The following is a 27,404-nucleotide window of genomic DNA, read 5'->3' as shown; positions in this document are numbered from 1 at the left end:
AATTTTGTTATAGAACTGCTGGAGAAGAGACACCATCCCAGCAGAGAACTCACATACTAGGCCTTTAATATAAGATTGTCATAAATGTAGGCCTTTCCCCCCATCTCTGACTGACCTCCAGGAACCATGACTATTCTGCTGGCAGAAAGCTGTCTCAAATACAATATAAATCAAGGGAAACACCAGAAGAGAAGGTGGAAGATCTGTAGATTGGTCTCCCCTGCATTAAGAAAACAGAACAAAATAGCCATGTAGGAGATCAGTTTAAATTGTGCTTGTGTTCAGGTATGGGAAGAAAGGGGATCTAACAATTTCCCCTGCAAACATGCAGTTTTGCCTGTTGAAACTGAATCTATTTTATTAGTAGTAGTAGTAATTAGATTTATTACCCACCGCTATCAGTCGAGTCATCTTGCAGCAGGTTACATAAAATAATACTCCACAGAAATACATAAAAACCCTTAATCCTCCATCAAAACAATATCCTGGCTGCAAACTATCCCCTCCCTCTCAATCGACAATTTCCTTTCCCTATGCTGCAAGGGAAAACTTATGGATGCCAACTCCACTGCAGATGGTCTAGTCTAGAGGGGCCCATCCAATCTCCTGCGCCCTGACTTTACCCAAAGATCTGGTGGAAAAGCTCCATCTTACAGTCCCTGCAGAAGTCTTTACAGGAAGTTCTTGCAGGGCCCTCAGCTCTTCTGGGAGCTCATTCTACCAAGTCGGGGCCAGGACAGAAAAGGCCCTGGCCCTGGTTGAGGCCAGACAAACATCCTGGGGACTGGGAACTACCAGTAAGTTGGAACCAGCAGAACATAACACTCTGTGGGGGGCATAAGGCAGCAGGTGGTCTATCAGATATGTGGGTCCCAGACCACATAAGGCCTTAAAGGTCAAAACTATCCTGGCCACAACTAGCAACCAGTGCAGCTGCCTCAGGATCGGCTGGAAATGAGCCCTCAAAGATGTTCCTGTGAAGTTAGCAGCTGCATTCTATACTCGCTGCAATTTCCAGGTCAGGGATAAGAATAGGCTAGGGTAGAGTGAGTTACAGAAGTGAATTCTGGAGGTGACTGTCACATGGATCACCATGTGATTGCCTGTCCCCAGGTGGTCTGGGGACAGGCAACTACCCCATAATGTTATTAATGAAAATGATTCAAGACAGATTCTTTCTTTTTCTTTTCCAGAGATAATAACAACATGGGGCAGGGGATTGGTTTTGATAAATGTTTAGAGAAAGATGTTGAGGACGGAGGTAGGGAGTGGATGATTAAACTCCCTCTCCAAACATGCTTAAATCCCAGTCTGAATTGTGCCCTGTTAGCCATTTCCTTTTAAAAATACTAACAAGGTCTATTCACAAATTGTCCAGTATCATGTCTACTTTGGCCTTGAAGTACTAAATAAATATCAACAGTGCTTCCCATCAACCCTGGTAGTCCTAAGGTCTGTCCTTAGGATAATGTGTCAGTGGCTGCCATTCTGGACTAAGTGTGGAAAGTGGGCAGGAGAAGCAAATGGTTGACCAATCCTCTGTACAGTTTGGCAGTGACTAGGAACCACTTGTCTGCAGTTGTGACAGGTTAATAGCAAAGATTAAGGATTGCAGTGAATGAGAAACATCCTCTATTCTGTTTCTAATAAGAGGAACCTTCCAACAATGATGTAAAAGAAGGCATAAAGACAAGAGCTGGTATGTTGATACCTGGAGTGGGGAAATGGACTTCCATTTAAGCCAATAAGGTAAGATTTCTACGGGCTCCTAAATTAAAGTAACATCCATAGAATACATTTCTAATACATCTAATACATTCTCCAAACAAAGAAAGAACTTTCTTTGTGAGTGAACTGTGGACATTATTTTTTTAACAAAACAGTAATTAAATTTTATTAAACTCACTCAGGAACCAATGGGATTGTATTGAGAGCTGAGTCTAGAGCATAGGCTATTGCTACCATCCCCTTGCTCACCAATCCATATGATTAAAAGGACTGATCAGCCAAGGACCAGTATGGGTTCTGTGGGCTATACAGCCAGACATCTTGCTTTGAGGATGGAAGGAGAAGATACTTTACTTTTTCTTCTGTGTTCCCAGTTGAGTGCTACAGAGACTACATGGGAAGCTGCCATAATGAAATAATATAGTTTTCAAATTTTTCAGTGTGTCTCAAATTCTCATGAATACAATCTCAGGCCCTCTCTGTTATTAGGGGGAAACCTTCAAATCTTTCTATGTTTCTGTATAGGAAAGGAAGAAGAACAGATGCCTTTGCAGGCCTTAGTGGGATATCCCAGTACGTTAATGAATAATGCCATGGAAAATATATAGCCAGATAAATAATAGAGATTCAGCTTTAACTGTGACACTGTCTGTACCTCCTAATTTATGGTAGTAATAAATAGTTTATTGAACCATGAATAGCTTGGCAACAGCACCCAAGAACAAGCTAAATAAAGGACCAGTGTGACAGAAAAGAGACTCTTTACCTGATAATCTTATAGAAAAGTCAATCAGACTCAGGAAACAAACTGAAAGAAATAAAACTAATACCTTCTGAAAACCCCCCTGGCAATCTCGGCTGGATAAAGTAGTCTTCAGTTCCCCTCCAACAGTTCTGCTGTGTAACAATATTAGCAGCTGCATTCCAGCCTAGAGGCTGATGCATTTCAGCAATGGATGAAATGTTGATTTGGAAGGGAGGGTGTCATCTCTGCCTCTGTTGTTTTCTGCAAAACTGTAGGTGCAAGCAAATCTTATATACATTATATGACATTTCAGGCAGTCTCCCATATTAACCCAGACAGATACTGGGCTGGTTCACATATCCTCAATGAGGTACAAAGCACTACATCTACAGAAGCCTTTAAAAAACAACAACAAACAAACCTGTACTGGTGTCTACTTCCAAAAGGCACTGCAGGTGCATAGAGTTTTCTGAACGGGGGAACCAGCCCAGTGATAAGTATTCAACAACACACTGTTGTACTGTTTAAAGGAAAGAAAGGTTTGTAATTAGTCCTGAATTCTCAGGCACACTTCTTCTATAAATGAATGTGCACAGTGCACATTTTAAAAATTCAACATGCTTTACAATTCTTAGGGCACACTTGTACCAAATATGTCATTCATATCCTCATTTTACCAACAGAAAAATGGAAGTTAAAATAGCAATCATGATTGAAGACACATTTATTAAGATTACAGATGATGAAAGGTTTGTTAAACCTGATCTATTAAATACATAGCATGCACCCATAAACTCATCTCCCCTGGCTCTTGCAGCCCTTTCCCGCTCCATCCCCTGCTGGTTGCCAGGGGGGACCTGGCAACATGAACCCAGCCAGCTATTTTATTCAGCGGCACCCAATTCCCTTCCTTATTACTGCTTTTCATAGACATGACTTTTGTACAAACAAGTCCCATGATCCCCAGCATAGTCTTTTTTGATGGTCAAAGGGAAGAATTTCTTTCTTTTCACCATTAGAAAGATTGATTGGATCCAAACCATTGTCTGCAGGGATGACAGATTATCCATGATCTGCCATTAGTCTACACAGTTAGAGCCTTACTTTTAGCACACATCAGGCATGAATTTATGAGCCTGAAAAGACTTTATACAGAGGGATTTGATGGCTTACATGGCAAGACTTTGCTTAGAGGATCCTTGCTAGTATCTGCAACTTTTTAAAAATATAGGATCACATATTAGAAAGCACAGCAAGAAAGTAACCAGACTCTAAATAATAGTAATATTGCATAGGGATGTGGAATATTGTAGTTAGTCCAGTCTCATCAGATCTTGGATGCTAAGCAAGGTAGCTAAGATGGGAGACCACCAAGGACAATTTTGCAGAAGGCAATGTCAAACCACCTCTTGTTAATCACATGCCTTGAAAACTCTATGGGGGTCACCGTAAGTTGGCCGCAACTTGACAGTACTTTACATACATACAAATTACATAAGCTTGCCCAGTTGCCAGGGAATGGTCCATACATTGGCCAGATGTTGCATGACTCTCCATTAAAGATGTCAGAGGCCGTGTCTTGTACCTAAGTTTACTGAACACGCTGCATGCTGCACTCAACATTTCAGTCATGGGGCTATCTGGGGATGAGGGATACACCATTGCACTTACAGTGCTGGGAGAAGTTGTTGAAATAAGCACAGTCTAGAAGAACCATCTAGATCTTGTTCAGGAATTGCCAAGGCTGTGTGATTACATGTGAACCTTTGCAATTCAGAGAGGAATTTGAGGAAGCCTGTGTAGAAATTCTGTGACCAGTGCTGAGTAGCGGGTAGTGTGTTCCTCTATTTATTTATGTCAGTGGACTACAATTCCCATGAGCCCTTGCCAGTTCTGGCAGTGGCTCATGGGAATTGTAGTCCATGGATATCTGGAGAGCCACGGTTTGGCCACCCCTGCTTTAGAGCTAGTGAGACCTGATTCCCACTTTGCTGTGAAGCTTACAGGGTGACCTTGAGCCAGTCACTCTTGTTCAGCTTGACCTAACTTATAGGTCAAATGTCTTTGTATGATGCACTGAACTTCTTGGAGAATGAGAAGGGTTTTTTCTTTAGAGGGACCACAAAAGCCCTCTGTGTTTTCCAAATCAGAAGGATGTCACATGGAGTGGGTTAAAGTTGTATTGCTTCAGCAGCAGAAGAAAGCCTTTGCAAAAGGAAATATGCAGTCCACGTTTTTGGCTGAGAAAGAAAACGCTGGCTTTTTGCCCTGGCAGCTGGAGAGCACAAATGCCAAAAGGACCCAAAGCATCTCCTTTCTTTTTCTCTCTCTATTTATTCAGCTACTTGATCAGGTTTGCAGTGCTTTGTGGTCTTTGGGCAACCAGCATGTGCTTCAAGCTGCCATGCTTTTGTTTAATTTGAGGCCCTTTAAAAAGATAAGTAGCCTAGTTCTGCAGCAGCATCATGCTATTGCACAGCGAATGGAAGATCTCCTTGTTTAAAGACTGAAACAAAACAAAATCTAAAATATATTACAACATACATAATAGATCCCAACCGATTCCCCATGCTCAAAAAATGTTGTGAATATTATTCAATCAGTTTTTCTATGCAAGATGATTTCAAGGTTGTCGATCGGAAAATCAAAGTTCATAGTGGTCTCCTTGGCTTAAGCTCCAGTATCTCTGACTGTACAGAGCCTGCATGGTTTTAAGGAAATTAAAGGCCTACAACTCATCCGTTTCCCATGGATATATCCACACTATCTGTTTTTCATCCATTACACCATGTTCAAAGTCCTGCACTTGATCTGGCTTTTGTAATGCAAAAATTGTATTTCATTAATTTAGAAGATGAGTTGGTTTTTATACTTCATTTTTCACTGCCCAACAGACAACCTGTGAAGTAGGTGAGGCTGAAAGAGCTTTGAGAGAAACTGCTATGTGAGAACACCTACTAACAGCTTTAAAACACAGCTTTAAAATACCCGTTTCCCACCCAAGGCCAAAAGTAAATATCTCACTGAGAAGGCAATAACTCTCCTAACGTTGATTAGAACAAACATTTCCAGAATGGCTGGGATAATTTAAAGAAATTGTTCTGCTGATCTGAGCTTCTTGAAAACAAAACACACTTTTTTTTGCATATTGTCTTGTCTTTTTGATTTTCAGTGCAATGGTAAAAAATAAACATGCACCTCCCCTACACTATCACAGAAAGAAGCATGTATGCATTACAAACAAGCAAAGAATAACAAAGTATGTTTAGGATTTAAGAAATGCTTAAAATGGTGCTGATATACTGTATTATGTACATATGTAAGCCATGGTAGAGCCTGGTAGACTAAAGTAAACTGTAGGGATGTGGAAAACTTAGATTCATATCTCTAGTCAGCTAAGAAACTCACTGGATTTTAGTACAGTTTTTAATTTATTTGAGGAAGAGCAAGACACAAACACAATAAATATAGTTTCTCATTTTGTCCTCTATTTGCAGAATATAGCCTTAAATGCTTCCCTGCAGCTTTGCTGACTGCCAGTTCTCATGTTGTACAATGCCTTTATCCTAAACTGGTCCTGAACCACCAGGAGGTCAGACACATGAGCCTGAGGCGAAACAAAATTCAAGAGACAGGGAATGGTTCTAAACAAACCCTTCCAAAAAGAGACAAAAGATGGAAGTTCCACTGCATTGAGCACTATTAATGAGAAAGTACAAGAGACATTTTCTCAGCAGGCATCGAACCTTATGATCATGTTGCTGTTGAAAGCTAGGCAGAAGTCCTTGGTGGAATCACTGATTATTTCCAGCTTTGGTTATTTCTATCTACTTCCTTTAAAGTAATAACCATCTTCTACAGTGCTAAGTAGGACAATAGCCCAGCACATGTGTTCTGGTGGCTTCCTTCTGAACAATTAAGGAGCTAAGCAGTGACACCCGTGGCTATCCTGCCAGACCCCCCCCCTCACGAAAAGGCTTTTAATCTATGTCTGGTGCACAGAGAGTTGTTTGTTTGTGGTTGTTGTTTTGCATAAACCTATCTGCATGAAAGAGAGCGCTCTATTGTGTAGGGTGCTCACATTTCAGCCACTGCCATGGATGTGCATACATTCTTGGGGAACTGGGATTGGAACACAGCCTTGTTGGTTCCGTAGGAAAGAAGACGTGGCTGCAGAGAATGTTACATGTATTAAGTCATTTAAGTATTTGTATATTCTACTTTCGAGGCTGTTTCGTAAAAGCAGCAGATTCAAATTAAACTGGTCCCTGCTCAAGGGTTCCAAGAGAGACCCTGCCTATCAAATGCCTAGTGAAACTCTTGCATCACTTCTCAGAATTCTTGTAAGGACTTTGACCAATTGTCTGGTCACCTCCATAAGGCCATTCTGTAGTCACTGGGAAGTTTTGGGCCAAGCTGAAGTGGTTCATAGCTCTATAAAAACACATTTATGAGGAGCTTCTGAGCAGAACACAGTTGACAACCAAGAGAAGAAAGGTACAGTAGGCTGGTCTCAGTCCATCAAGGCAAATCAATGTCTGATATAACAGGAATAATGTAATTCCTTCTTGTACACATGGGAGAAAACTTAGCATAGTAGGCTTGATGTACCTGACCGGTTTTTCCATTAAATATTGGCTCAGGTCATCTCTTTGATATGAAAATTCTAGGACAACCCTTATTTTGGAAATGGGGTTGTCACATGCAAAAAGCCTTTCTGGTTTTTAATAGTGGGGAAATTGAAGTTTTAGCATAAATGGCACCAAAAAAGCATAGTATCCAGACACCACTCATAACTTACAGTATGATCACCAAATGTGGCTCTTGGTTCCCCCTCCTCTCCATAAATTTAGGAAAAAAGTGGTTCCCTATCATTTTATTTATACCCAGACACATCCACTTATGATGCAATGCTAAAAAGGATTGCACCCTTCTACGCTCATTGAGTTAGAAGGGTATAATTCTGCTTAGGATGGCACTGTGAGTTACCTTGTCCTCAGTTTTAAGCAAGACAGTGAGCTGTGACTAGAGTCGTGGACCTAGCTTCAAATCCTCACCCTGCCATGAAACTCATTAGATAACCTTAGGCCAGCACTCTTGCATCCTCACCTGACCCATGCAGTGGATATGAAAACAAAATAAAAGCATGTAGACCCATGCACCTGAACTTCTTGAAGGACGGTGAGTTAAAAATATTTTCTATTAGCCTAATCCTTAACTGATATGATAGACTGGAAAAGCACAGGAGAAAATGCTCATAAGATATACCCACATATTTTGAAGATGGTTGCCTTATCTATCTTAAGAATAAACCCCTCTGGTGTATCAGTAGTTACCTTCAAGTTTTTCCTTAAACCACATTCACTTCAGTAATGTTTTCAGTGAATGAGAACACTGCAATCACATGTCTCTTTGGATTCATGCCTATATCTCTATTTAGAGAGGAAAGAAGTAATACTGAATCTCAGACATGGAATTTGATCCAATGGAGCATTTCTACAGGCAGGAATGTGACAGTATTCCCTCATCCCTCCCACTGCATCACCAAATACCCCTAAATTCTATTTCTGGGGCCCAGGGGGAACAGTTGGGAGCATTTTGCTTTTTACATTTTCAAGATTAATTCGTATCTTGTTTCATTGCTGTTACACACCCTGAGTGTTGTGGGAGGGTGGGATGCAAATAAAATGTTGTTGTTGTTGTTATTCTGCTTGGAGGGGCATATGATAGTTATTCAGCTTAATGAGAATCATTAAGCCCCAATGTATCCAGTGAAAGACAGATGCCAATTTATACACAAATCTTTGTGAGAAAGGTTTTAAGCAAATATATGGGACAAGATTATCCTCCCCCCCACCCCCAGTTAAACTCTGGCTTACCTAGTTCTATGGCATTGTGAAATCTGTGCAGTACAATTGTTTTTTAGCAGAAGAAAGTCAGATGAATTAAGCTGTTGTATCTGAAATACCATATCAAGGCCTATGAATCTGAATTTTGTATTGACATGATGTAAATGATACCAGTGGAAACAAAGAACTTAAAATTACAAATAAGATACTGGATACCTGGCAAAATGAAAAGCAGAATTTCTGATTTAGGCACGTACTTACATGATGCCATCTTAATGACCATTCAAAACTTCTCAAACTACACTTTAATGGAAGTCTATTACAACCATAGCAGAGCTGTGTGGTACACACACTGCTAGGTTAACAGTGCTTATAACTATTAAGTTAAAGATTTCTACTGTGATATGCTGATGAAAAGTGATTTAACAACAACAAGAATAAAATATATTGAGTGGAGACTGGAGTGTGATTCATATATTAGCCAGATATACTCTTCTGATGACCTAGAACATCAACTGAAGATAGAGGAACAACAGCACAGAATAACTGCTCCTTACTGCCAGCTGATTGGAAAGGAAAGTTTTCCAATCTGACAGACAGTACTTTACAGGGGTCTCTGATCCATTCCATGTAACAGAAAGGAAACCTGTTAAGTATGTGGTTTTCAAAATCAGTTTTTTTATTGAACACTAACTCCAACAAGAAATATCGAACAGCAAACACAAGAACTCATGAACTTATATACATTTTGAGCTGGCTTGCCAAGGCATCTGCCTGGCCCTTAACAGAGCCAACTGATTGGTCTATAATAAAGTTCTAATACAAGTTATTCATTGGCTGAATTTAGATCCTTAATTTACACACTGCAATTCTTGAGCGGACTGTCTACATCAGGGGTAGTCAAACTGCGGCCCTCCAGATGTCCATGGACTACAATTCCCAGGAGCCCCTGCCAGCAGATGCTGGCAGGGGCTTCTGGGAATTGTAGTCCATGGACATCTGGAGGGCCGCAGTTTGACTACCCCTGGTCTACATAAACAACAAAACCCAAGAAATTAAAAGTTCCTAATAGAATGCAGCCTTCTGTTAGTAGATATTACCACCATTACTGTTATCCAGTTATATGCCACAAAACCTGAACATGTGTTACATGTCTCCAGGCACTCACTACTGAATTTACTTACACAGAAAAAGGCAGCATACATCAAAACATGTAACAACCAGAATATGAACGCTTGCTGCCAGTTCCGCAGGATCTTCTCTGTGCTTTGCTGATGTGGCCCACAACAATTTTAAAATGCACTACTTGAATACGCTCAAAATATTTAATGTGTTACTGAAGAACTCATCAAATGAGAACAGAACAGAGTTAAAAAAACAATATGGTTAATAAATCCTAGTGTTAAAGGTATCCCCCGTGCAAGCACCAGGTCATGTCTGACCCTTTTGTAAGGGCCATAGTATAGTTGATCACTGTTTGACATTGATGATCCTGATTCAGAAATACACCATAAATTATAGAAGATGCCACTATATTGCTTTTGTTGAATTCATTTCAGACTTTGACTCCATTGAGCACTCAAGCAAACTTGATAAAACAAATATTGATAGTATGCTCTTTAGGATACTGAGAGAACTACATTCCAGTCTCACAGTCAGGGTAAGAGCAGGTTCACATGGATTTCTTATGGAGCCTATACCATTAAGGAAGCAAGGCTGTTAAGTGAAGCAAGGTTCTTAATTCTCCCCTTTGTTTACTTTTTACATTAATAGTTTTGCCTCGGCCATAGAATCCCAGACAGCCCCCTCTCCCAGCCTTCAATGGCTGGTTGAAAATTTTCAGTCTTCTTGTATGCAGATAAAATGTCAATCATGTCTTTTACCAAAATTGGGCTCACAAGGATGTTAGTTAGGTTGACGGATTACTGTGATAGAGAGAAATTAAGAATTAATTATAATAAAACAACAATTGTATTCTTCGGTAATAGCTCCAGTCCTTAAAGTATTCCAGAGCAAAGTTATCATGCAGTTTTTGTATGGGGCTGAAATATGAGGGTGGAATGAGAAAATGGTCAACGAGCTTAAAATCATTTGGAAAAACCTCTTAAGGAAAATCTTGGTTCCCCCTCAGGGGACTCCTGCTGCATATTTAAGGTTAGAAGTTGAACTACCCTCTGCTACAACAAGAGTCCACTTGAAACTATTAAAATATTATAAGAAACGTGACAGTATTTTCAAAGACCATTTGGTAAAATATTGCTTTTGGTACTTTAAGGAAGGAAATCAGTAGTCTAATTTGCTGTCCCTGATTCTACAGTTATACCCTTTGCTCTCTTGAGAAGCTGTAAAACTTTGGGACTCAAACAAAATTCATAATTGGCCTTTTGAAAAAGATGCCCTTCTTGATGGCTTGAAAATCTCAATTTTCTCTGTGGTATCCTTGGATTAAGAAAAACAAATTATTCTCTTGTTCCTTAGCTGACCGAAGATATTATGCACTACATTCTACATTGCTCCTTCTATGGTTCCATTTCAAAACAAACTGCTGAATCAACTTTTTGTCAATTTTTCTGGCTCAGATGAGGAATATATAAATTTTTTATTGGCTGATGTTATCTCTTTTGTTACCCACAGAGTGGCTATTTTTATCTTTTTATCAGAAGAAATTCGTGTCTGCTAATTCTACAAATATTTTAGCTAAATTGTAATTCCATGTTATCTTATAGATATTTTTGTTGCATTTATTTCTTACCATTTGAGTTTTAAACTTAATACATTTAATCCTGTTATGTAAAAATGTTTTAACCCTTCTGTTGTGGTACACTGTTATATATAGCATGTGTATGTTGGGGTGTGATGGGCTATGGCTACAACAGTAACAGTAAACTGATTGTTTTGCTTTCTTTCTCCTAGGCCTAGTCTGCACACACAGGATAATGCACTTTCAATGTGCTTTGGCAGCTGGATTTTCCTGTGCAGAACAAGAAAATCTACTTCGAAAGTGCATTGAAAGTGCATTATCTATTGTGTGCAGACTAGGTCCTAGAATGCAATCAAAGGGTAGATGAAATAGTCCAGATTAAACTGAAGTCCAGTGATCAGGTAAGACTGGGTCACAATGGTGTTTGCAGGTCCCTGCTCTGGATGGGATCCAGTTTATGGGACTTCTGGTGGTACCTGGGCCTCAAGTAACTTGTTTAACTTTGACCACTTTTTCTCTATTGTGGCCCTGACCTGGTGGAATGCTCTGTCTGAAGAGATTCATGCCCTGTGGAACCTGTCTAGGTCCTGTAAGGTCTGTAAAATTGAATGATGATCCAGGAATTCCACTGAGGCAATCTTACTGGGTCTACTATCAGCTTATCTGCTTGTCATGCCAGGGTGCTAGGGTATTCATTTTTTAAATAGAGTATTTGTTTTTTTTTATTTACGTTATTAACTGCTCCAAGTCCTGGTTGTTGTGGAAAAGGTTGGATTAAAAAAATCGAATGAAATATATATACACACACTAACACAGAGACACAGACACACATACATAAATTTAATTGCCAATTGTGGAAGATTTGTGCTGAATTTGATTAAGAAACCATTTGCAAGCTTGTGAGGTAGTGGTGATGGGGTGAGGAAATCTTTGTTCTTATTCACCATTTCTTCAGGTAAGTGTAACTAGATAATCTTTTCCAGATGAAGGATGGGCTGCTATATTCAAAGATGATCTGCCAGAAAGTGAAGTGACAGCATTTGCACAGTGCCTAGCTAATATAGTCACTCAAATATGATCCAATATAGATGTCCCAGGTCAGTCTGAATCTGCACTAGGGATATTAGCTATAGCAGCTAGTGACAATTGGGGAAGTTTAATCTGTCTTTGTCAACAGTGTTAGTGGAGTACTGGAATTAAGCTACCCAGTGCAGCTTGGACCCACTAGGAATGTGGGGGCTTTTTTTGTTGACTGTTTTCTTGTTTAATTTATATACTAGCAAGAAAGCCCATTGCAACCAGGAATGCAATGGGTGGTAGGACCCAGGGGACACCAGCAGGTACAGATCTCTCTCTTTCTCTCTCTCTCAGTAGGAGCCATAGCAGGTAATCAGGGGTTGTTTGTGGTTTGACAGGGCTCTCTGTGTCTCTATATGTCTCTCTCAGGTATCTGAGAGCAAAGTGGCTAGCGTCCAGGGAAGGAGGGCAGGAGCTGGAGAAGGAGGGCCAATCAAGGTGTGGCCAGCTTTGCTGCCCCCCCAATTGGCCCTATTCCATCTCGGACAGCCAGGACACTCTCCACTCCCAGGGATGTTTCACAAATATTAAGAGGAACAATGGATAAGCATAAGCTGCTATCCACATATAAATATTTCAAATCAATCAATACATCTTTTACTCAAAAATTATTTCCAAATTCACATGTTTTTATCCATGTGATTCTTTTTAATCTTTATTAATAGAAAGTAATATCTAAAGCCATTAAATTGTAACAGCATGCTTAAGACAATTTGGAAGAAAAAATAATATGAAAATTCCCATCAAATCACAGCTGACTGATTTTAAGTGGTTTTAAAGACAAGAGATGTTCAGAGGATGTTTGTTGATGCCTGTCTCCATGCTATGACCCTAGTATTTCTCAGAGGTCTCTCATCCAAATACTAACCAGGACCAACCCTGATTCGTTCCCAAGATTTGATGAAAGCTGGCTAACCTGGGCTATCCAGGTCAAGGCTAGAGAAATCCGTACATAACTAAATTAACATTGGCCATTGGTTTTGGTTTTACAGTAGGAGCTGATTTTTGGCAAATAAAAATGGCCATAGAGTCCAAGGACTGTTAACAAAATGGAGGGATCTTAGGTACAATTTTTGGCAGCCAAACTGTAGCATTTTTCATTCGTATTGTTTTCAATGGGAGAAAATTCAGGATGTGCTTTACTCTCACAATGCAATCTGTTGAGCTGCCTGGCTGGAGTGGACCCAACATTTCTACAAAATAAACTTCCTTTATTAACTCTGTTGCTCTTCTCTGCCCACAGAAACACTTATTTTAAAATTTGCATTTTAAATAATTGACTTCAGTTATCTTAGAGTGAATAGGATTTATGTTCAAGTTTGCTCTGGGTCAGAGGATAACAGGTTTGCATTGATTTATACAGCAAAACAATCACAGCAAAAATGACATCAAAAAATCATTAGTGTCATTTAAAAAGATTAAGCTGGCTCTTTTCCCTTTGATTTAGAATATCTGTTTCTAAATCAAATCTAAAGGTTCCCTGTGTAGCTTCCTATTTCCTACCTGACCTACAAAAGGAGTTTTGTCTGACTGCAGGAATTGTCCCTGAGGTTGTTTACAGTACATGTTCATGCTTTTCTTTTGATATATAAATTGGAAAGAGAAGGGTGAAAAAATGACATTATCTTGGGTTTTTTTTCTCATTTTGTATCTGTCAAAGGATGTATTTTCCCTAGTTTTGAGATTGCTGAGATGTTCAGACAGAAGGATTACCCTGCCATTAAGACTGAGTGTCATTTTTGAACAAATATCACCCTCCAGGATTCAGAAACAAAATTTTAAACAACATTCCCATTGCCAAAGTTTGGCTAAGAAATCTTATAGGTTATGTGACCATACTTCTAGGTTTATAACAGTTTGCAAACACACACACACCAATTAGCTTAGCCAATGTCTTTACAATACACTTGATTTAGTTCCAACAAGACTAAAGTTGTACTTGCTTTCTATAAGCCTTACAGTTTACAAAAAGGCTGCAACTAGCCATGTGGGTCCACGGTACCCCCCCCCAAATAAAACCACAACACACCTTTTGTTAAGAACAACCAGAATGAAGAGTTCTAGAGAACTCAAAAATCTGTGCACTGCTTTGTGTGCAAAGGTATTACATGGTTATAATGCATGGAGCATTTAAATTTAAAATAGGTGTTTATAGTTGTTTTAAGTGACAACTCTGTGTAAGACATTACTATTATTCCCATTTTACTGGTGGGAAACAGAAAAAGAAATATTAGCTTTGTACAAAAATCAAGTGAAATTACTTATGACCGTTAGTGCAATCAATGAAATACAGGCTATTCCACTAACCGTGGTTAGTTAAGGCTATCAAACCAGGATTTGAAACCATGGTTTGAATTTGGGTTAATTCAGTACAGGTGATCACAACTACCTTTTCAAATTCTGGCTCCCCCCCTCCCCCAGGGCTGTCATTCCCAGTATTTATTTATTTTATTTATTTTATTTATTTAATTTATTTTATTTATTTTATTTATTTTATTTATTTTATTTATTTTATTTATTTTATTTATTTTATTTATTTTATTTATTTTATTTATTTTATTTATTTTATTTATTTTTCAAATTATACCCCACCCTTCCCAGCATTCAGGCTCTAGGTAGCTGGCAAAAATGGCTGCTTTGGCAAGCGGCCTCTATGGCCCCATTGAGATCCCTCCTCTCTCCAAATCACAGCTCCGTAGGCTCCACCCCCAAATCTCCAGTAATTCCTAAGTCCGGAGTTGGCACCCCTAGTACAGATGCACAACAACAATAAGGCAATAGCTATTTTCTCCAAACTGAACCCTACAAAATCTCCTAAACTGGATTATCTGGAATGAAGGGACATCTGGAGGCACAGGTCCTCTACTGTCAGGCCCTACTTCCCCACCACTGATTAGATGTCTGGGGGGAGGGACTTACTCCCCAAAGAAGGAGCTTCATCTGATGTCTACATCTCTGCCTACGTGACCTGGAATGCTGGGGGCAACATTCTGGTATTTGATCAAAAACTCATTGGTAGAAGCAATATTTGCCATAGAGTTTCCCCCAAATACTAGAGCTTTGCTGAGTGTGATGATGTCACTTCCATGTCATGAGAGCAGTAACATGGATAGGTCACTGTGTGTTGGATGGGCCTCTCTGCTGTTTCCATAAGTTCACCCCCCCCATCTACCACTGGTTGTTAGGAGGGACCTAGCAACCCTAGTGCCAAACCATTCTTGTTCTGTGAGTGACAAGAAGCTTCCAAGTTCTCCTTGCATTTCCCTGCCAATATGTTTTTCAGCTGTGTGATTCTGAATGTACTTGGTCCAGGAAGAAGAAGAAGAAGAGTTGGTTCTTATGTGCTGCTTTTCCCTACCCGAAGGAGGCTCAAAGTGGCTTACTATTGCCTTCCCATTCCTCTCCCCACAACAGACACCCTGTGGGGTGGGTGAGGCTGAGAGAGCCCTGATATCACTGCTCGCTCAGAACAGTTTTATCAGTACCGTGGTGAGCCCAAGGTCACCCAGCTGGTTACATGTGGGGGAGCGCAGAATTGAACCTGGAATGCCAGATTAGAAGTCTGCACTCCTAACCACTACACTAAACCACGACACCAAACTGGAAGACATGACTTGTATCAATGAGATAGAAGTCTATTCTTTAAAGCAGTGGTCCCCAACCTTTTTGCGGTTGAGGACCAACTCTGGGGGTGGGGGAGAGCCGGCACCCTGGTCAGCATGCACGTGCAGCAGTTGCATGCAAATGCGCATGTGCAGAATTGCCGCACATGTGCGTTTGCGCCTGCAGGGGCCGCGCCTGCCTCTCCCCCCCCCTCTTGCAGTGAGAAGCTAGCCGGGCTGCGAACAAAGTGGCTGCTTTGGCGGCCGCTTCACTCACAGCCTCGCAAAGTCCTCGCTGCAGGGGGGGAGGAAAGGCAGGCGCGGCCGCCAGTGGCCCAATACCAAGGCCTTCACGGCCCGGTACCGAGGCTTTCGCGGTCCGGTACTGGGCCGTAGACCAGGGGTTGACGACCCCCGCTTTAAAGCAGGGAAGGAATTCTTCTCATCCCCTAGTTTTGTCCCATTTAAAATGTTTTGTATGTTTTAGAAATGCATTGTTTGTGTGGACTGTGTGTATGTATAAGTGAAGGAGATTCAGTCATGTCTCTCTTTCTTCCCCAAATGTCTTTACTAATAGCTTTCAAATGTTGGCATCCTTAGGCCATGTAGAGATGCAGCTCTGGACATGCCAGTGGCTTCATGGCACTCAAGGAGATAAGACAGTTTAGTTTAACACAACATGAATGATTCCAGCCTCCAGTCCCAATCAAAGAGATTTACAGCTGTTTTAAAAAGACAGTAATGTTGACTTGACTGGTGAAAGAATGCAAGAAGCTGCACCACATAAAAAGATGAGGAATTAACAAGTAAATAAATGATGGGCTGAAAATATAATTCATATCCCACTTAACTCCTCTTTGGGGTACCAAATTCTGCACCTTTTAAATGCTACTGAGCTTTTGAAACAAATAGCTGATTCCTTCCTCAAAGAAATCCCATCTTGTCTAGTTAAAATAATTAACAGAATAGACAGTGAAAAAGATTGCCTCTGTCACCATTTATTATGCTTGGTGTCCCTAATGGTTTCCTCTGAGAGGTTTTTTAAGACTCATTTTTTTCCAACAGAGATTCCTTTTGGGTTGATTTTTAAGGTGTGCAAGTTTGTCAGCACACTTCCATTCTGCACACTACCTTATGGGACCTGGTCTTGAAGTGCAGGTTTCAGCAAACAATTGAATGGCCCTTTCACACTGTGTGGCGGGTTTGACCAAAGAAGGGCTATTACAAACCCAGCCAGCCGGTACACTGAAGTGGGCAGACCTGCTGACAAAGTGGCCATCTGCGACCCACAGCAAAATAATTATCACTTGCCTTCCTTGACTGAGCCCCATGTGTTGACGCAGGCTGGTGGGAGGCGCACCTTCCACTGTGCATTGCTGGTGCATCTGCCTAGGGAGGGGAAGGAACTGACCGGGGAAGCAGATCATGCTGATTCCTTCACTACAAGGCACACAACCTGCTGAGTAGACAGGTGCTGGCTGTGCAGATATCCATGGGCAATGGAAGCCTGGTTGTCCTAGCAGCTGACATCTATATCGAGATCTATCTTGAGATTTAAACTGATACAACATGAAGAATGTCACTCTTGGTTACTGTACAGCTGTATCTCATAGACATCCTTTAAGCACAATGCCTTCGCCATGTCTTCCCAGTTTTCCTCAGCTGCTATAATGTGCTATTGTTTGGAAATCTTCTGGATCCTAACCTCCCAAGCAAACGGCCCCTGGCTGCAGTCAGAAACTTCCTGCAACACGGCAGACTCAGTGACCGTTCTTTTACTCCAAAATAGCACTTCTCCATTCAACGGCTGCTGGCAAGCCCCATTCTTGCTAAATGGGGCATGTAGCTGTGTGGTATTGCAGCAAGGACAAGTCTCCCTGTATTGATTTTCTTGAAAGGGCAGAGCACCCAAAATCACATGGCAATTTTTTAAAAAAGGGAATACTTCAACAATAAAAGACAATTGCCTCCTGGCATCATCAAAGAACAATACCCTCCAATAAGCCAAGATCTCTAATTAACCAAACATGTTTTAAAACATTTTTATTAATAGTTTGGTACAGATAAATTTCACATTACAAAATTGTTTCTGGGTCACTCCAAGCTTTCAATCTCAACTCCAGCCAATTTTGGGGCATCAAGATAAAGAATAGGGAGGGAGGACCAAAAGAAAGAGAGGGAAGGAAGGGAAAGCAGGGGTAGTTCTAGATTTTGGGGTCCCTGGATAGATGGTTCCCAGGGCCGTCCTTCCCATCACTCACCCATGTGTTTCATCGTTCCATTACTCTGTTGACAATTCCTCCTGCTAGGGTTGCCAGTTCTGAGTTGAGAAATAACTGGAGATTTGGGGGGTGGAGCCAGGAGTAGGCAGGATTCGGGGCAGGAAGGAACCTCAGTGGAGTATAATGCTATGAAGTCCACTCTCCAAAGCAGCCATTTTCTCCAGGGGAACTGATATCTGGAGATGAGCTATAATTCCTGGGGGTCCCAGGATGTCCCTGGAGACTGGCATCCCTACCTCCTACTGACCATGCTCACAGCCATCTGCACTGCCCACAGCCCTTTCCATGATGGCACTGGGTGCAGAGAGAGAGAGAAAGTAAGAACGAGAGAAAGAGAAAGAACCTCCCCTGAAAATAGAAGCAGGAGTTCAGACCTCAAGTTATGCAAATTAGTTATGTAGACTGACCTCCCGCCATGATCTGGCCTCATAGGTGCTTCCTTGCCAGTCATGGCAATTTCCTGCTTTGGCCAGAGGTGGGTGCTGATGCACAGGCTGAAATCCCTGCATTTTAATCCTCAGGAAAGGAGCAATATGCTGCTGGGTCCTATCACCAACACAATATCTTGCTGTATTAAATTTGCAGGAAATATGGCATTCCTACTTTCAGCACAGGAAAGTCTGTAGCTAGATGAGATGTTCTCCTTGCTTATAAAAGCACAATATTCAAAATTATGAACCTGAAAAAGCTAGGAAAAGCATAGAAGAGGTCAATTAAAATGGCCGGGGGGTGACTTACTTGGTGATGGTGGGGCCTAGCTAGCAACATCATTTCCTGCCATTTGTAGGGCTGGGTAGTTGTGAATCTCCTGCATTCTACAGGGGGTTGAACTACTTAACCCTGGAGGTACCTTCAAACTCTATAATTTCATTATCATTATTAAAATAATAAAGTTCAAAGTGACAACTCACTGCTTACCTGATTGGCCCTCCCTGCTATCAAAAGAGAAAGCACTCTGCAAATAAGAGTCAATCAGTTCAAATTGCACTATGACAATGAGGGCCAATCAGTTCAAACTGCATACAGACAATGTAATCCCTACCTGATTGGCCCTCTGTGTGGGTGTGCTGCTAATAGGGAGAGACCACTCTGTCAGTTCAATCAGTTCAAATTGCACTATGGCAATGAGGGCCAATCAGCTCAAATCGCATGCAGACAATTTACTTCCTACCTGATTGGCACCCTAAGTAATATTCCCCCAATAGTAGATGCCCTCGGCCAGGGATGGCACACCCTGGTAGTTTAGCCCCAATCAATAGGGAGATCTCAGCCAGGAAGGGCTAATAAGGAATCAGCTCTCTACCTCCAACTTCCTGCCAGTGTCAGAAGTCTGCTGGGTGGAAGAGGAGCTGGCCTCACAGCATGCCCTGCTGCCACTAAATTTCCTTGGCTGCTTTCAACTTGGTGAATATGGGGAGGGAAGTGAGCCACCTCCTGGCACAGCTCCTCTGCCCTGATGGTCCTCTGGGACCCAGGGAAAGCCTTTGCCCTGGGAATGTTTACAAATTGCAATCTGAGAAGGAAGGAATGTTTTGGGGGTAACCATCACAGACACTTGCAGCAGGAGGGAGACACTCATGTATTTCCTACATGAATTCATTTCCCCTGGAGCAAAGAGCTGCTTGGGATGGGGAGGAGGGGCCTCTGTCACACTCCCTTCTATACACATACACACACAGAGGGAGGGGGGAAAGAAAGAGAGAGCGAGAGAGCAGAAGACAAAAGCATTCCTTCCTTGGCAAATAGCAAACCTTATTAACCACACAATCACAACTTCATGTAGGAATTGCTCTGAGAAGCCATTGGCCAGAAGGTCCAAAGGAGAAGAATTCCCTAACAGCTAATGAGCAAGTCAAAAAAGACTTACACTATCCTCTTGCAACGACTTCTGGCTGTGCTCTAGCTACATCTCTTTAAGGCAATGGCAATTTGTACAGCTTGGTGTAGTGGTTAAAAGAAGCAGTTTCTAATGCGGCAGGCTATTTTTGATTCTGTGCTCCTCCACATGCTGACTGACCTTGGGCTAGTCACAGTCCTGTTAGAAACTATTATCCCAGAGCAGTTTCTCTCAGATTCACCTCCTTCACAGGGTGTTGGTTGTGGGGAAAGGAAGAGGGAGACGTTGTGGGCCACTCTGAGACTCCTTTGGGCAGCAAAAATCAGGGTATAAAAATCAACTTCTACTGGGAAGGTGCTACTGGGAAACAGTGCCTCCCCTCTCTACATATCCCCAGGGTCTCATAGTACTTCTGTGCCCCATCTACAGTTTCCATATCTTCCATGCCATTGGTCTCAAATTTGCTTTTTTGTGATGGTCTTGGAAAAATTGCAGCAAGACTGGCTTAAAAATGGTTGTCTCAGATCCCTGTATGATCAGGAGAAGGATGCTTGATCACCACCCCCTCTTTCCCAGCTCATTTTCCACCTCCAGAAAACAGAAACAAGGCTGTTTCTGTCTGCCTGAGTTGTGAGAGAAGGCTGGACATGGTCCCTGGAGCCAAAAAAGACATTTTGTGTTAATGCTTGGATTAAAAACAAAGTGCTCAGACCCCTGCATGATCTGAAGAAGGCTGCTCAATCATCCACACACCCCCCCTCTTTCCCAGTTCATTCCCCACCTCCAGAAAACAGAAAAAGTGCTGCGTTTTTCCTGCCTGAACCCAAAAAGACAATGTTGAACTCAAAGGTGCATTCCACTCTATCTCCAGGTGTTTACTATGGAGAAAATTGCAAGACCTTAATATTGATTCGCGCCTCCTCCTCCTAATGAACCTAAATTCCAGCAATACCTGTCAGGTCAAATTTACTGAAAAAGGTCATTTAACTAATCAAATCCCCATCCTGAGAGGAGTTAAACAAGGCTGCGTCCTTGCTCCTCATTTATTTAAACTTTTTTTCCAGAAACCCCAAGACTCATAAATGGTCATCCCCCCAAATTAGATAAACTGCCAATCCCACTTCTTCTATATGCTGATGACAGCGTGTTGCTTTCCTATTCCAGAACTGGTCTGAATAGATATCTGAACGCTTTCTATGAATATTGCCAACTCAATGACCTATCGATAAGCTTCAAAAAAACCAAAGTGATGGTCTTTGCACAGAAGTGGTCTCCCTCAAACTGGCGTATTGGTGGTCATAAAATCGAGTAGGTCAAATGGTTCAAATACTTAGGAATTACCTTCCAACATAATTTGCATTGGACCAAACATAGAAATAGGATTATTTTGCAGGCTAACTGTTTCATTACCCATCTAAACCGGTTTTTCTTCCTTAAAAGTCATCAGCTTGTCCCAGCTGTCTGTTGTGTGTTTGACTCGAAAATTCTTCCCCAAATTTTATATGGCATCCCTCTGTGGATCTCAGGTTTTAACAAAAACTTGAAAAGGTTACAGTCTGCCTTTTTCCAGCAGATTTGGGAAACTCCAAATTATGGCCCCTACTCCTCTTTATGTCTTGAAATTGGCCATAATCTTCTTGAAACTAAGGCCTGGATTTTCACCTTCAAATATTGGCTAAAACTGCAATTTAGGGTTCAATCAGATAGTCTATTGGCTTATTTACTGAGAGACTCTTTTAAATGTAAATGGTTCTCTACCATCCTGACTACACGCCAACAAACTGGCATTGACTACAATTACATGTTAACTCTGAATGAATCTTCCATTATGTGCCAAATCAGGAATTTCAAAAAAAATCCATCCTAGTGTTCCAGCAATTTGCTCTCCCCGTGCTCTTGGTCTCCAAGTGAAACATGGGATAATGCTGGCTTATTTCTATAACTTGGCAAATCCCCTCTATCGCAGAGCGTTTTCGCTTGCTTGGCTCAACACCTTTCCATCCAAAGTATTACAAGGGAGATTTGCCAAGATTCCTTTCAAAAACAGACTATGCACTTGTGAATCAAATTCTCCTGACACCATCCAACATATCTTACTGGACTGTCCCTTGTTCATTGTCCAGCGAAGGCACATTATACCTTTTATACCGAAATGGAGAAACTATTCAAGAGACCTCATCTGCCAATTTTTATTGAGTGATAAGGATGCCGATGTCACTTTTATTATGGCTGAATTTCTGTCTTCAGTTTTTAAATTTAAACTGACTGATGTATCTTGACTATCTTTGTTTATGCCAATAAAGGTATTGTGTGTGTGTGTGACAATGGACACTTTAAAGAATATTTTATTTCACCTTTGATAATGTAGGTTTGCAGTTGCACTGCAACACAGACTGTGCCAATTAAAAAAAAATTACTTGATGCAGGAAATGGAGAGGGAAGAGTAGGTGTGAGGGCAGGGCAATGCTTCAGAGACTATCGTGCCTTTCCCCCTCCATACGGGCTTATCTCTGGTTGCTCACTGGTTGCTCAATGATGGGATGCGTGATTGAGGGTGGTAAATCCAGTTTTGGTGATTTCCCTCATCACAAGTTGAAAATGGCCAAAACTCGACCCAGCTCCTTGACAGGCTCGGGATGCAGGCAATGTCATGTGGAGGGGGCTCTAAAAACCATCAACATTCGAAGGCTGTCCAGAGGCAGATTCTTTGTGTGGAAGTGGTCTTATTCCATAATACTATCCCTCAGAGGCATCCTATAAAGCTGATGGGCAAACAGGTTGAGACAGGCAAAAGGAAATACTTCTTTACTCAATGCGTGATTAAATTGTGGAATTCATTGGATGTAGTGATAGTCAAAATAGTAGATGCTCTTAAGAAATTGTTCTGCACACCCAAAAACAAAATAAATATTTTTTTAAAAAAACCTCTTTGGAATTTAACAAGTACAGATCTAAAAGAGTGGAATTCTGCTCTGGGTAGCACTGCTGGAAGTGAAGACTGGGGCACAAAGGATTCCATTCTGGTTCCTGCCCTTTTGAATCCCAGGGATGTGTATCTTCAGACAATCTTCTGAACACTTCAAATTGTGTCTGGGAAGGAAGGAACCTCAAGCCTGAATATATTGCATACAAACAGTAATAAAGTTACTGAAGCACTTCATTTAAAAATATTATGTTTACCACAGATGTGATGCAGCGATCAAGAATCGCTAATTTAACACAAATGTTTATGAGTACCTAAGTAAGCTCCTCAGGTCTTCAGAGTACTGGAAAAGGTACCTGAGCATGAAATGAGAGTGGCAAGGGGGAAATGGAGATCTGTTCTGTTGGATTTCTGTTTTCTCTAATGAGCTACCAATTGGGTAACGAGTGTTGTGTGTCATGTCATTGTGCATCACAGTCAGGTTACATCCTGTCATGTAACAGAAAGTAACAGGAGATGACAGATACAGCAAGACACTATCTGTCAGTCTCAGAATTCTTTCGTTTCTTCTTGATAAAAGTTATAATATTTACTGCACACATAAGGGTGATTAGGGAAAAATACAAACTCAGTAATACAGAGACTAGGAGAGGGGCAGGAGGTCAAATACTATAAGTGTTATTCAGACCCCAAGCAAGTAAGTCGCACGGACTGATGGAAATAACATGAGCAGTAGGGGTCTGTTGCATGGCCTGAATCTTAAGAAGTCAGCATTCATAGACTCTTAGTTGTAGTACCCGCAGATAGTCACACTCACACAGCTTCTGGTGTGTATTGTTTATACAGTCTCTTCCAATCATAGAATAATAGAGTTGGAAGGGATCTCGTGGGTCATCTAGTCCAACCCCCTGCACTATGCAGGACACTCACAACCCTATTTTTCATCCACTGTACCTGCCACCCCCTTGAGCCTTCCAAGTCATCTCATCATCATTTTCTCCCTGAAATCTAACAATATGTTTCTGCTCCTCTTTTCAGGAATCTGGAGTCTATTTCAAACAAATTCAGTTTTGAGCATGGGAGAAATTCAATGGTAGGAGGTGCAAGGATCTTACATTTCAGAATTCCATTTTTATTTATAGTTCTGTAAATATAATAGGTAGCATGTCTCTTTTCTACAGCCTGTAATATGTAATGTCTTTTTCTTTTCTGAATAAATAAAAACCTTTAGTATTAAATATATATCAAATATATCAAATATATATAAATATATATCAAATCACACCATCATTTTGTTGGGATCAACAACAGAAGAGGAATGGGAGCAGACAGCTATCACCAAGGTGGGCGTGCATCCCCTGGTGGAAGCATGAGATGGTAGAAGATCTGGAACTGGATCTCAGACTAATAGCAATGAAGAGAGAGAAGGAAAGTAGATATGTAAGTTAAGAAAACATGGGTTGGACACAGGTTCCTGTCTGTATAAGATATAACAAACATGCTTGAGCTCTGGATTCTCCTCAACACTTGTGCATGTGGTGCCCCATTATAATCAGAGCCATGGTGCTTCAGTCTTTCCCAACCTGAAACAGCCCTTGGGTGCTACATGAGGAAACTTAGGATACTTGTGGATTTTCCACACAGGTCCAAGAACACCTCATCCCCTCTTCTGAGTGTTACAAGTTTACTGTGACAACGACAGTAAAAATAAGTAGACCATAATATCTACTCATTCTCACGAAAAGTCAAAGGTGCACGTAACACTAGTCTGATAGCCCTTTATAAAGAGGGAAAGACATTTCCCAGAGAGGATTGTGGGATCAGACAATGAATCTGTGGGGATAGATGGTTTAATGTTGTTCCCACCTGCTATTTCTTGCTCCAGTCTTCCCACTCCCCTGTGGAGTTTCAAATGAAGACAAATACTCATTTGGAACCCCATGGAGGGGAGGGATCAGAATAGGGCCTAGCAAGAAGGGGAATGACTAAGTTCCTCTTTACTCTATTCTCACCAGTTTTCTATTCCTAATCATCCCTCCAGAAGCAGCTTTTCTTCTTTTAATAAGTGCTGCCAGGGTAATGCTATTCACACATCTTTGTATAATGTTTAGTTTGACCCCGATACACCCCTATACATATGTTTGCAACCGGGAAAATGGATTTAATTATTTCTCTCTCAAAACAGTCTGCAAAACGGCTCAAATATTCCACATACCCTCTAGATCCTAAAGCTGGAGGCTTCAGAAAGAATGATACAGAGGTAAAAATGCATACATTGAGCAAATCCTTGCTTGACCCTTTTCGGTAGCCATAGGGTCTGAATGTGCTACATCAGAGGCATAGAGAGCATGAACTAAGATGTGCCCCAAGATTCAATTTCTTAAAGGACACAATCAAACAGAAACGCTCCTAACTTTAACAAGCTAGCCCAAGAGGAAGTCTCTGGCTTCAAAAGAATCATAGAAACACCCCTCAGGCTTGCTCCATTTTGGATACTTTCATTTCAGAGAGGAATTTTTCTGTCAGTGTGAGAGACCTGTGTTGTTTTTGTCACAAAGCTCCAGCTAAAACTGGAAACACAAATTTTCTTCACAAGAAAAGATGAGGAAAAACACAAAACAGAATATTTATTTTCCTTGAGGCAAAATGTATATTACATTCTGGTTTTGTTTTTAAAATAGTGAAGCAGAAAGAAGGTAACAACGGAGGGACAGGGAGGGGATGACTTCAGGCATAGCCTTCAGAATGCAGGGCTATATAATTGATACCACCTCAGGAATAGCTCCAGGGGTCATTTTGCTGCAACAGCAACATTTGCTCTCCCTTTTCCCAATTTATAAGCATGGAGGATTTAGTAACTGCCAGTAGTAAACTGCATCCCTCAGTAAGCTGATTTGGCCCACTCTTTGTTCCTTCATAACTGTTTGTTTTGGGGAGGTAATAAAGACGCAGCTGAGAGCACCGATCTCAAGGTCTGTATATTTCAGACAGGATCACACAAGTGGATCCTGTAAGGCTGGGTAGTCAACCTGTGGTCCGCCAGATGTCCATGGACTACAATTCCCATGAGCCCCTGCCAGCGTTTGCTGGCAGGGGCTCATGGGAATTGTAGTCCATGGACATCTGGAAGACCACAGGTTGACTACCCCTGCTGTAAGGAATTGTTCTTACACCTCATACAAGTATCTAGGCAGCTGGGTATTATAGCGTTTGGTGAGGGTCACCTTATCAGATTAGAAATAAATTGAACTGAAGGTACTTATCTCACACCTCAGGGCACTATTGGGAAAAACAGAATAATTACATGAGGCATAAATATGGCTTACAGGTGTCCCCACATGGTGGCCCGGCCTAATAGATGCTACAGGCAGGGCAACACTCCTAGAACTTCAGGACATCCTTGAGAAGTTATACATACTCCCATAATGTTGTGCTAAATTACAGGTTGTTCGTGTCATGTTCATCTGGTCAGCTCTAGATTACCATAGAACGCATATGCGCTCTCAGCAGCTGAAAGCTGCTGTCGCCATTGCTTTAATCAAATGTGTTCTTTGCTGCTGCTCCCAGGGCTGTCTTCTTGATCAGCCCAGTATGCACATGTTGGATAATGCACTTTCAATGTGCTTTTGCAGCTGGATTTTCCTCTGTGGAACAGGATAGTCTACTGTGTGGAACTGGACAGTGCATCGAAAGTGTATTACCCAACATGTGCATACTGGGCCTTCTTTCCTGTCCATTCCTCCCCCCATGAGCAACCCAAACCCTCCTGTTATGCTGAGGCTAGTTGTGTTTGAGACAAGAAAATAAAGGATTGAGTGAAGAAGAGGAGCATGTAGAGGGCTCCCCCCAAAGCCACTGGCCACACCTTCTTCCACCTCTGGCACCACCTCTGTTCATCTGAGGCATGGGAGGAGCCACAGGTCCAAGATATAAGCACGTCCATGGAGCATTCAGGAGTGCTCAGGCACAGCATTAAATATGTGAGCTCTGACCATGAGGCTGGGAGTTTGATGCCAGCAGCCAGCTCAAGGTTGACTCAGCCTTCCATCCTTCTGAGGTCGGTAAAATGAGTACCCAGCTTGCTGGCGGGTAAAAACGGCAATGACTGGGGAAAGAAATGGCAAACCACCCTGTATTGAGTCTGCCAAGAAAACGCTAGAGGGCGTCACCCCAAGGGTCAGACATGACTCGGTGCTTGCACAGGGGATACCTTTACCTTTACCTTACTGGGGAAATTAGAACAAGACAATTTTTCTCTAAACCAAGACACATGAGCAAAGCTTCTATGTGAATTCAGCACTGGGGCTAGGAAGTTTGAGTATGACATATTAACATTCTTGATACAGGCTTCTGTAGCATTTCAGGTAGTACTATTTCTTACCCCTAAACACTTTTAAACAGTCAAACCAGATATGATGGTTGTGTGGGCAGAGTTTAAATGGGCAAAACACCAGCTGCTTAAAGAGAAAATAGCTTTATTGAGAATTGAAGTAACTTTGTGAAGGGGGACAGAGAATCCTAACAGTCTAACTGATCTACTTGTTCTTCAGGAGACGATCAAGGAGGAAATGTACTCAAAGGATCAGGAAGGCTCCAATTGAGCCAATGAGGACACAAAAGGAAATTAGAAAATACCAGGAAGTTCCCAGTCTAAATATGC

General features: G+C 41.5%; 1 long non-coding RNA gene across 1 annotated transcript; it reads left to right on the top strand.

Moving 5' to 3' along the window:
* The first annotated feature begins 1,670 nt into the window (after positions 1-1,670).
* Positions 1,671-27,404, top strand: LOC143844324 (uncharacterized). Its single transcript, XR_013233956.1, has 3 exons — positions 1,671-1,749; positions 23,783-23,837; positions 27,295-27,404. It is a non-coding gene; the product is annotated as an uncharacterized LOC143844324 (long non-coding RNA).

This window comes from Paroedura picta, chromosome 9 (genome assembly GCF_049243985.1).
Source record: "Paroedura picta isolate Pp20150507F chromosome 9, Ppicta_v3.0, whole genome shotgun sequence".
NCBI lineage: Eukaryota > Metazoa > Chordata > Lepidosauria > Squamata > Gekkonidae > Paroedura > Paroedura picta.
This window is presented reverse-complemented; position numbering and strand designations above follow the sequence as displayed.